The sequence below is a fragment of the Apis mellifera genome, linkage group LG11, assembly GCF_003254395.2.
Source record: "Apis mellifera strain DH4 linkage group LG11, Amel_HAv3.1, whole genome shotgun sequence".
Lineage (NCBI taxonomy): Eukaryota > Metazoa > Arthropoda > Insecta > Hymenoptera > Apidae > Apis > Apis mellifera.
The window spans coordinates 4970325-4982982 of NC_037648.1; the positions used below are offsets into that span (position 1 = coordinate 4970325).

At 23.4% G+C, this 12658-nt stretch overlaps 1 long non-coding RNA gene across 1 annotated transcript; it reads right to left on the minus strand.

Moving 5' to 3' along the window:
• Positions 1-4829: 4829 nt before the first annotated feature.
• On the minus strand, positions 4830-10044 carry LOC100578194. The gene is made up of 5 exons (XR_001706233.2): positions 9491-10044; positions 6998-7228; positions 6786-6897; positions 6411-6720; positions 4830-6287 (listed from the first exon to the last, which is right to left on the minus strand). It is a non-coding gene; the product is annotated as an uncharacterized LOC100578194 (long non-coding RNA).
• Between the last annotated feature and the right edge of the window lie 2614 nt (positions 10045-12658).

Genomic DNA, 12658 nt, shown 5'->3' on the forward strand with positions numbered 1-12658 from the left:
AATGTAAATTTAATGAATATAAAAAAAAAAAGAATGTAATATTTAAATACTAACACTTTTGATTTTTTCTTAAAACGAAAAATAAAATCAAAGCATTCACTGACTGAAAAAGATCATACAGATAAATTTATAAATCTCTTTTTCAAATAGAAATATCTAATAGTAAACAGAACGAAGTTAAGATTCTTGTCTTTTTTTTTTGAAGATAATGTTACAAGCATAATAGCTACAATGTGGAACATCATGACTAATATGAATCACGGCACAGGAAATGACAATATTAATTGTTATCAAATTTAAAAATATGGAAATATAATAGACGTGTAAAAAATATTGATTTCTTTACATTTAGAAAAGAATAAAATTGCACACAATATAAATCAATATTTAAAAGATTTGTAAACTTGTAAAAAAAAAAGACTTACAAAATATTAAAATAATTTTTTTTTCTTATGATTTTATAATATCTTTAAAAGTTTATATTTAAAATGAAATATATAATATAATATAATTCCGTAATATATCTTCCAGTAAAAGTTATTTGTCTCTTTGTTGCATATCATATAATATTGCAACTTCGGAAAAATTCATAAGAATTTATAATGAATGAATTATCCTTAGAAATCATATCAATTAAACGAATTTTTGTATTTATAGAAAAATATTATCTGTAGAAAGTAAATGATAATGAAATAGTTAAAATTGATAAAATAAAAATGGGAAAGATAAAATTTAATAACGTCTTCTGACTAAAAATTAGATATTTAAAGCAATAGATTTTTAAAATCAATAATCCAATAAGTATTTATTGTACCAATTCTCGATTAAAGTTTCAATGTTTTATTTGTTGTTATTAAGGATAATAATAAGGATAATAATAATGGATAATAATAAAATCGAATAATCATATGTGATTATTACAAATTTAAAAATTTTTAATATTTAAATAAAAAAGAAGATAAACATATAATTTGAATTATAAAATAAATCATTGATTCGGAGTGATATTCATACGTAGAATATATAACTACTATTTGAAAAAAATATAAAGTAATGTTTTTCATTACAGAACCGAAAAACAATATTCGTTAATAATAGAATTTTTATTTCGTTGTACATATAATTTTGACAAATTATTGCATTTTTTATAATGGCGAAAATATTTTCAATTATATATTATTAATTTTGAAATAAACTATAAACATAACAAATAAATTTGGTAGTTATAAATTTTATAATTATTATTGTATATATTATATAGTATTTATTATAACAATAATTTAAAACAACTAAATTAAAAAGTCTCCAATTCTAAGTCAATGTATTGACGATATTCATTTTTATTAAGTTATTCCAGGTATATGTATGTATGTTTTAAAAAATTATATAGATTTTCGATTGTCAAAAAATTATTTTGTATTTTATTTTTCCATTTTAATTTAAACTTGACATTAGATTTATATTCGATATTTTAAATCTGACATAATCCATAAGAAAATAGATTTTTGATCCGGTATAGAATTTACCTGGTATACATATTATTATATTTAATATTATATTATATATTTTATATTACTATATTATATAATTTTATATTATATTTATATTAATAGAGAATGCATATATAGCTGGACATATATTGTATATATGTATATATTCGCCTATATATATATATTGTATATAGGCGAAATTTTATGTGATAATAAAAATCTTTTTTTTTTATAAATATTTCGAAAAGCCAAACAGTTATATATATAGAAAAAAAATTGTTTAAAATATTAATTCTTATAACAAATATTCCATAAAAATCATCTTATTAAAAAATATTATTAATAAAATGTCCGTAATGTCAAAGTTTAAAAATTGAATTTAATTAAAAAAACTTTAAAGTTTTATTATGAAATATATTCAAAGTATTTTGCTATCATAATAAATATTGAATAATATATTATTATATATAGATAAAAATTGTCAATATTTAAATATATAATGTTATATACTAATCAATAGAAAATCATAACGGATTATTTACATATTCGAAATAGTTTTTCCATATTCAAATAAAAAAAAAATAAATATTTATTGTGTTTATACATGTAAAACAAAAATTCAATAAATGCCGCAAATATATATTATGCAATTTATGATTATTTGTAACTACAACTGTATTGTAAGACACACAGATACTTTCAATAATAAATGACAATAAGAACTTTTTTTAGATCTTGATGTACAGAAACCAATTGTGAATAACAATGATAATCATAATCATGTATTAATATATTTTGAAGATAAAATAATTTGCAAGTTTCAATTCGAAAAATTAAGTTGGAGTAAAAAATAATCGTAGTTCTATTGAAATTTGATAGAAGAAAAATTTAATACATATTATTTTTTCATTAGACATACTTACATGTAGGGAGCAAAAAAAAAAACCTATGTTATTTTGCCAATTTATTCTTTGATATGAAACATAATAAAAATTTTATGAATGTATTTTTAAAAATAATGATAATTCAACAGACAAAATAAACTTAGAACAGGATGACATAAAACTCCTATTTTAAAAAAAAAATATATAATCAAATAAGATTTAATATTAAATTTAATATGGGACAGTTTTTGGATACTATAATTAGTTGTACTTTTTTGAAAATAAAATTTTAAATACAGAAAAATATTAACGATTTTTAAAATTTAAATTATAATCAATGATATAATTAATAATAAAAAATAAATTTCAATTGTTCCCAATTATAGTATGCCAATACATAATGTATGCAATAAAATCTTTAGCAATAAATGATTTGAAATTAATAATTCCAAATTATGTCCACTTTATTTGAGCTTTCTATGAATCTTTTAATCTTTTAATGAATTGAAATGACTTATTTCAATATAACAAGTAACCATACCTTAAATATATCAAAAATGAATAAGAAATATTATATATAATTTGAATAGATCTTTGAATAAATCATGTATCTTATGACTAAACATCAATTATCTTATTAACTCTAAACTTTATAGGCATCTTATTTTAATACTATTTAAGATGTGCAAGATGTACAAAAAGAGTCAGCTTATAAGAAAAAACATGATTCAATTTAAAAAAAAATAAATATTTAGAAATAGATTTTACTATTCAATTTTTTTCTCTATCTTTAACGAAGCTGAAACTATCCTAGATTTATTTTATGTATTCATTCATATTTTATTTAGAATGTGACAAAAAAATAAATTTATGAAAATAATAAAATAATTAAATAATAAATTTTAAAGAAATTTTAGAGGAAATTTGTAAAAAATTGTAAAAAATAGTTTGAAAGAAATGTTTAGAAAGAACTATTCTTCCCGCATATATTTAACAAATATATATTACCGAAATTTAACAAATATATATTTAACAAACATAAAAAAAAGCTTTGATTAGATTTTAATTATTAATTAGCTTCAATTAGTTAGATTAAGTTAAATTAAGTTCTCCTCTAAAAAATTATAACCATTGTAATATAGATTTCGATTAGCGAATTCAAAGTACTTAAATCTCATAAACAGATTTAGCGAATTCGAGGTCTTGAATACCATAAACTTGTGGTTATGTTTCGCAGGAATAAAGTTTTGTTTTAACTGGCCGAATTACGAAGATGATAACTTTTATCTTCTAAAAAAAACATAATTCTATGGCGCACAGCGAAGAAGATATTCTTTGACGAGATGATAATACTGAAGAATAGATTGATGAATATAGCGAGCAATCCAAGGCAAGTTGTTCTTCCAGATTTGTTCAGACATAGCAGCTCTATCACAAAATTGATATATGATATATTATAAAAATTATACGAATAAATTCCATTTCTTTTTATAATTCTAAATGATAGGTAGAATAAGAAGAAACTATGAGATAATAACAAGGCCAAGTTTGGTTAATTGTGAGAACGACATCCTGATAAAATTGAAACGCTCTGATTTTTTTAAAAAAACTCATATATTAAGGCAAAAATAACATTACAAATTATCTATATCATTAACATGCACTTTTATTTTCATTAACAATGGCAAGGAAATGTATCATAGATATCTGCAATATTTTTCACGATGACGAAATAGAAAGTAGCCTATTAATGATATAATTATGTATTAGTCTAAGAAAAAATACAATTTTTAAAATTATATTCCTTACAATTTCCTAAAGGAACAGAAAAACAATTGTTAAAAAAGATCGAAAGATATCTTCCCAAGATTTAAATATTTTCCTAGTGAAGAAAAAATCCTTGAAAAATTTTAAAATAAATCAATAAAAAATTTCCGGATACTAGACAGTGTCAGATAGATGAAAACTTTATTTTTAAAAATTTATGGAATCCATATGCAAAAGTTACATGTGACTACTCACTTTTCATAATAAAATAAGAAGATAATAGGAATACTATTCTTCACACTTCGGCGTCAGAGAAGATATATTATCATATAAATCATTTGAAGAAAAAAAAAGAGAAAAAAAATATACATAAGTTTCGGCAAGAATTTTTTCAAACAAAATCTTTTGAATAAAATCAAAATTATGATTCTTAATTTAATGATTCCTAATTATAATTCTTAAATTAAACCATAACAAAATTCTTCATAAAATGTTACAATAATAAAAAATATTATTGATATATTAATCGCTTTTAAATATTAATAATTGTAAAAGTACATAATATAAAGATAAAGAGTTTTTAAAATATAGAATATACTTACCAGAAAACATTTCATAATGAAAAAAAATGTACATAACTTTTTTAAAACATGAAAATTATTTCAATGAATTTTAAAATTCTAATATATACCATAATAATTTCTATGTATTTGAAGCATGATACTTCACGAGTACATAAATGATTAAAAATAATAACAAAATATTATTTCTAGTATATTTAATTATCTTAATAGAAATTTTAATTTAAGTAAAATTTTTAAAATGGATTTTTGACAGCTAACTCGACTAATTGAGCTACTGTACTCTCGCTTTAAAAATGAAAACAATATATGCCGAAGTGTTCAAACATTTCTGATTCGTTCCAAGAACAATTTTGATCAGTATTAAAAAAATTTATTTGAAAAAAAAATCACGAATACTGATTCTAGAAATTCCAAGACTCAAAGAATAGCTAAGGCTAATTTTGGCCGCTTTTAGGAAGGAATTAAATGAATTGCGCATTCAATCAAAATAAGAAAATTATTTCTAAATCTTGATGACATTCGTTTTTTGCGCGAGATATTACCACAGTATTTTACCGTAAAAGTATCAAAAGAAAAGATTAAAATTGAAATCCCGTTTTTGAATGAATTACTTCCTAATTGTTGACAGCAAAGAAGTTATGGATAATATGGAAGATCTCGATTTTAGAATCAAAATTCTGATTCTTTTAATACTATCATTAGCTAGAATTCGGAATAGTGCATGAATAAATAAAATATTGCATTTTACAAATACGACTTTATATATGGGAAACTACAACATTTTTTTTGTTTAAAGTGAGAATTCTTTTTGTTTAATGAGAATTCTGATCAGAAAATTAATGAAATTTTAATAGTTTTAGCTAATTTGGAGATGGGGAGATTTAGAGATTGTTATCATATATATATGTCAAAGCGGCTCACCATACTATGTTTATTTCTTAAGCATAAAATGGATAGAATAGATATTTCGTTATAGTCGAAATATTTTCAAATTAAAATATTATGCCAGGAATATCTAGGTTATGAGATATGATTTAATATTCCCTTCAATATAATCCTGGAAAATTTCAATAGCAAGTTTATGAATCTCCATGAAAAATTTCATTTATGGTTAAGTAGAGGGTTTACATCTTTTGAACTGGCTATTGAACTGGATTTCACTATCATATATACATGATTTTAGAAGAATCCATTATTAATTTCTAGTGAGCAATCACTCTTCAGGATGAAAAATGAGGAAGAAATTAAAATCCTTTTCTATCTTTACATTTAAAATTAAAAGTCTTAAGGCTATGATCAATCACAAAAAATCTTGATAAATCCACACTCTTCTCTTAAAGTTAATAAAGAGATGTTTGCTCGAAAACCAATCATCTGGTCTGCCAATATAATGAAAAATAATTCATTCGAGTTCTTAAACGCTTTACACTCAGCAATAAAGTTCCATCACTGATGGTATTTCATTCTATCACTGGGTATTGGTTCAACCAGTCAAGATACTGAAATTTTCTCAGATTGCATCAATTATTCGATACATATTTTAAACACAAGGAATCTTGAATCTGTAAAAGAAAAGAGCGGATGATTTTTCTAAGAAACAAAAAAAATGACTACTTTTTTTAATAATTTATTTGCTTGTTATTCGAAATGGAGAAATTTCTTAAACGAATGAAATTTCTTTTTACCTTTTTAATTGCCTGTTCCAGTAAGATTCCGATTTGATTGAGAGTCAATACAAGAGAATCTCTCTATGATCAAACACATCAGAGTTTCTTCTATCGATAGTACACTGGTGATCAGCCAAAAATAGGAAAAAATAAAGAATTGTTCACCTTGGATATGTTCTCCATGATCCTCATTATCCGTTGAAAATGATTCCATATAAGACCAAGGCTGATTTTATTGGATGAGCATGTCCATGTTGATTATATATACCAAGAATGCATTCAGAAACATAATAAGATATTTCGATTTTCTTTTAACCAATTTCCAGCGCTTCAAAATCCATTTCGAATTAATTGAAAAAAATCACTTCAATTGGAAAAAACAAATTTGCTTACCAATGAAAAAATTTGCCGCGTCTATATAGAAGTCGTGCGGAACATAGCTCTATGTATAAAGTCCTAATATGAGCAAGTGATTTAATAGCTAGAAATGTTGTAAAATCTCCTCCTAAATAATAGTGCTGACTGATTATTGTTATTCCATATACTAGTGGAAGATTATGTTTACTTATATGTATATCTGCGAAAATATTTCTGCCAGAACTTACCAACGATTACCTTACAATCCAAAATATGAGATGCTAAATTCGTCGTCAGCAAGTTAGAGAAAATTATAAATTACAAAGATTGCAATCTTTCTAATTCTATATAAATAGATAGACTGAGGCCATAATATGTTCTTCTGAATGATGCAAATATTTCGAACACAGTTGTTTTGACTTTTGTTTGTTGTTGTTGTTTCATGGAATATGATATAGCATACTCTTGGGAATTGTTCACTAAATAAAAGAAAATATACCGTAATTCTATAAGTGAATTAGATCGAAATTCTTCTTATCAATTAATCAAAACTATATTAACAAAAAAAGAAATAGGAACTGTGATCTTTCTGCAACTATATTATTGAGAACAATGAAACTGCGAAACGGAAAGTATTAGTCTTTTATATATATATAATTTCTATATATTCTATATATTAAGTCTACCGGAAAGTTCTGTCCGAATCTATGACATCATTTTCGCCACGTAAGCACATGTTTATTTATTGCATGTTCGGTTCCATATTTTTATCGCTTAATGTATACATACTGACGTAGCAAATAAACTATAATAAAGTTGATTCACATTAGTCTTAAGTGTGAAACGATAGTATACCCATGGCGACTGATAAAGTTCATTTACGCCACTGTATTTTATACGAATTTCAACAAGGAAGAAATGCTACAGAAGCATGTAGAAATTTATTGAAAGTGTTTGGTGAAGGTACAGTTTCTGATAGGACATGCAGAAGATGGTACGAAAAATTTGAAACAGGTGATTTCGACTTTTCTGATAAGCCACGTTCTGGGCAACCATCTTTGATCGACGACGATGTTGTTAAGGCAATGTTGGAGCAAGATCCTTTTCCAACAACATCGGAGATCGCAGAAAAGTTTAATTCAGCTCAACAAACCATTTCTGACCATATTCCGAAGATAGGATTGGTGTGGAAGTATTCAAGATGAGTACCACATGAATTAAATCAGAAAAATTTGGATGATCGAGTTGTCATATGCACATCTCTGCTTGCTCGGAACAAAATCGAGTTCTTTTTGAACCGGATGATAACTGGGGATGAAAAGTGGGTTACATACAACAACATTGTAAGGAAAAGGGCATATTGTGAACCCGAAAAACCTAGCCCTTCCACCTCTAAACCAAATTTAATTTTGAATAAGAGAATGTTGTGTATATGGTGGGACATTCGAGGACAAATACATTATGAGCTTTTAAAACCGAACGAAAAGCTCAATTGAGAAGTATTGTCAACAACTGGATAATTTAAAGACAGCGGTCCAAAAAAAGAGGCCGGTAATGTTCAATAGGAAGGACATCATACTGCACCACGATAACGCCAGACACGCTGTTTTAGGGACTCGTCAAAAAATTGCAGAAGTAGGCTGGAAAATTCTGTCGCACCCACCATATTCCCCGGATATAGCACCCTCTGATTATCACTTGTTTTTATCCTTACAAAATTTTTTGACGGGCAAAAAATTCAAAAATGAAGAAGATGTCAAACAAGCACTGGTTCAATTTTTCGCATCAAAAGATGAAACATTTTTCAAAAATGGGATATACAAATTGCCCTCACGCTGGCAAGAGATCATTAATAATAATGGCAATTATATTATTCAATAAAGTTAATTGGCGGTAAGAAAAAATTTGTATTTTGTTTTATTCCAAAAATGGACAGAACTTTCCGGTAGACCTAATATATATATTTTTTACATTCTATATATATAATTTCATCTAATTGATCCGTATATTATACAATGTTTTATATTCTAAAAAAAAATAAACGTTAATCTTTTTATAAAATTCAAAAATAAAAAATTAAAATATATCTTTTCTATTTCGATAAAAAAATATAAATCCAAAAAATTTTGATTTTTTACAAATATTAAAATAAACAAATGATATTTCTAATTTTTTTTATTATCAATCGTTTTTAAATTATAACATTAACAAACCAGAAATAGTTGAATTTTACAATATGAATCAAACTGATCCAAAATACTGATGTTGGACAAATATCTAATATATGTTCAAAACAAAAAAATGACTAGTATATTTAATTTAATAATGTATTATAATTATGTATTAAATTTATTACCAACATATATATATATCAATTTAATAAAAAAAAAATCGAAAAAAATCACTATCCAGATTTTGTTCTCTAAATGATCAATGATGAAACTCTAAATTGAAGCATTGTTATTAAAAACTATATAAAAAAAATATTATAAAAATAAAATATAATTGATTTTGTGAACTATAGTTATGTAAAAATCATTGTCACTGTTGTAACATGTACAACATAATTTGTATGACTTTCTGTCAATGTTAGAAATTGCTAGGAAAAAAAAAATATATCGACATATAAACATATAGACAAAAATATTATATTAGATTATCCCATAAATTTTTTTCTTTTTTTCAATACGAAATGAATACATGATATTTGTTGTTTAAGATTTATTGTATTATATACTAACTGTTCATCTATTATCTTCTTCTTCCTTTCTTAGGAAGTCTCATTATTTCCTTTTTCTGAGGTTTATTTGCAAAATAAACTTGGGATGCATTTTTTTTGTTTACGGATTGGAACCGTTTATCATGGAAAGAATTTTTTAATGACAAAAACAAATCGGATAGAGCAAAATCTGAATATAATATAATACAAAAAATGTGGTATCAAATTGTAACAACTTTTCTCTTATAATTAATGTAATATGCGATTTTGCATTGTCGTGATGGCCTTATCGGTTCGCCAATTTTGGCCGTTTTTCTGCTATATGCATCTTTCAATTTATCAAGCTGATTTCAATATTTTACAGAATTGATGATTTCATTTTGAAAAAGGCTTCTATCGATAATGATAGAATATATCTTTCCAATCCCAAATGGACAAAAGAATTTTCTTCAGGAAATCCACTTTATTGTCTTCGCGACAATTGAAGATCTATTATCCTTAAATCAAGTGCGTTTTCAATACATATATACATATAATACTTTGATATAAAAGTAAATCTAAGTCTCATCTCCAGTTTCAAGTCTCTTTAAAAAAGGATCTCTTTTATATTGCTGGAAAAGGAAATGACACGTAGAGACGCGGTTCATAAAATCGATCTCCGTCAAGCTGTGGAAACTTCATATCGATTGACATATTCCATCTTGATCAGGTGATTATCTATCTTTCCTGGAAATGTTAATGACATTCACTATCTTTTGCACACTATATCGTGGATTTTCAGCAAGCATGGCCTTCATAAAGTCCCTATTCGTCGTTGCTGGATGCTGCGATTTTCATCTTTTAAGTCAAAATTGTCACTTCTAAATCTCTTAAACCAATTGTAGATGATCGTAATAATTGTAGCACTATTCCCGTAAATAGTACAAATCTCGTCTGCAGTATTATTAGCATTATCATTTTTTTAAAGCAATGAAACATAACATGTTGGAAATGCTTCTTTTGGCTATCCATATTGAATTGTGTAGAAAAAAATTTTAAAAGAGATTATGTCACCAACGAAACGTACTTTAGAAGAGCTCTGGGATAACTGAAAATATCATAAACGGCTAATAGATAAGTCTTCATATAAAAATAACCAATTAAAGTCACTCCTAGCATGATGCGAAATAAACTTATGGAATATCCAATAAATCACTAGGAAAATCAAAAATATAGTATTAAAACTATATAATTCATGTTATGTCCGCAACTTAGATTAACGTTGTATGAACTTTTTATGCTCTAAACTTAACGCTAAATGACTTGCAGTATAATTTGTTAGGAGAAAATTTAGTGTAATTGGTCAGGAGAAAAACTCATGTTTATCACATTAAATTTTAATTATAACAATTAATTTTATGAACAAAAAATTTACTAAAATCGATTGTCTATTATCGATTATTTGAAAGTTGTATTATTAAAAATTTCCTTCATCAATAAATGTTATGAGCGATTGAAATGAATTTCTCTCATCAATAACTGTTATAAGTGATCGAAATGAATTTCTCTCAACAATAACATTTATCAATAAAAGAAAAAATTTTTTCTTATAATTTATCATTATAATTCTTATTTGTAATCAATATGATTTTAGTCAAATACAAGAAATACTTATTATCCATGACTTTTTTCTTTTTGGATATAACAATTATAATTCCTAATTAAAATATTTTTTGAAAAAAGTAATAAACTTACTTATTGTAAAGCATTTTAAAAAATGTGGTGAAAAATAGTTTCAATACATAATATGGAATAAGGAATATGAAAAAATGAAATGCTAAAATTCCAGAATAAAGAATACATTTCTAATTCATATACTAATTAATTTAAAAGTAAAAAAAGATAAAATTTTTAATTATTAATAATCTTTTCTATAAAAAAAATCATAGTCGGAAATTATTCCATTATGCAATCAAATGACTTTTATTACATTTTATTATATTTTATTTATATGCAAATTTATGCTTTTTACTCCTACTAATACAAATACTTCCTTTAATCACTTTGTTAATAATTAATATTTAAAAACTAACAAATGCATGATTTTTTTAAATTTTAAATATTTCTTATTATCAAAATTTCTTTATACCAGAATTTTTCTTTCCTAAATATATAAAATTATTATACGTATAATAATAAAAAAACTTATGAATTACATTTTTCAATATCAATATTTATTATAACAAAATTTTAAAAAACAAGTTTAAAATCATAATTCAAAAAATGAAAGTAATAAATATCAGAAACAATAAGAGTTTAATATATTTATCACATTAACATCGTCTTTTCTAATAATTTATGGATTGAAAATATTTTTATATCCAATAAATTAAATTAACCCAATATTCATTACTTTTGAATGACAAGAATTTATAATTATATCATTTTAATAATAATAATTATTATTATAAAAACAGTTATATTTTTCTACATTATATATTATAATTCAAATATATATATTTATAAATATGATCAAAATATACGTATATAAATATTATTGTATTTTTCACATCTGGATTAATTTATTGAATATTTAAGTAAAAATTTTAATTCTATAAATGTAATGCTATAATACTATAGCATATGAACTTACATATTTATAAAACTATATCTTAAATAAATTTCAAAGTTTGTCTATAGTTTGAAATTTTGAATAGATTATTATTCTGATATACAAAATATTTCATATAAAATATAATAAACTAATTTCTTCAACTCCATAAAAATAATTTCAAAATTTATATTTTTGTATATGAATTTGTATAATTTAAATATATAATTACAATTCGATATATGATTATATATATAATTTAATATAATATAGAAAATTAATTAATAATATACGTTAATATTTTTCAAATTATTAATAAATATACAAAATATAAAATATTATTTTTTTAAAGTTCTTAAAATGTTAATTATAAAAAATTATTTAATACTTCAATTTTATATATATATATAGCAAATTTAATTTAATTTTATATCATAGTTTTTTTTTAAATTCATTGTAATTATGCAATTTTTGTAATTAGAAGTTCGTGTTATTTAAATAAAATATGAAAATAAAATTTTTCTAATAGAAATTCTCATAATTCATAATTTTAATTGTGTAATATTTATATAAAAATATAAATTATTTATTATTATTATA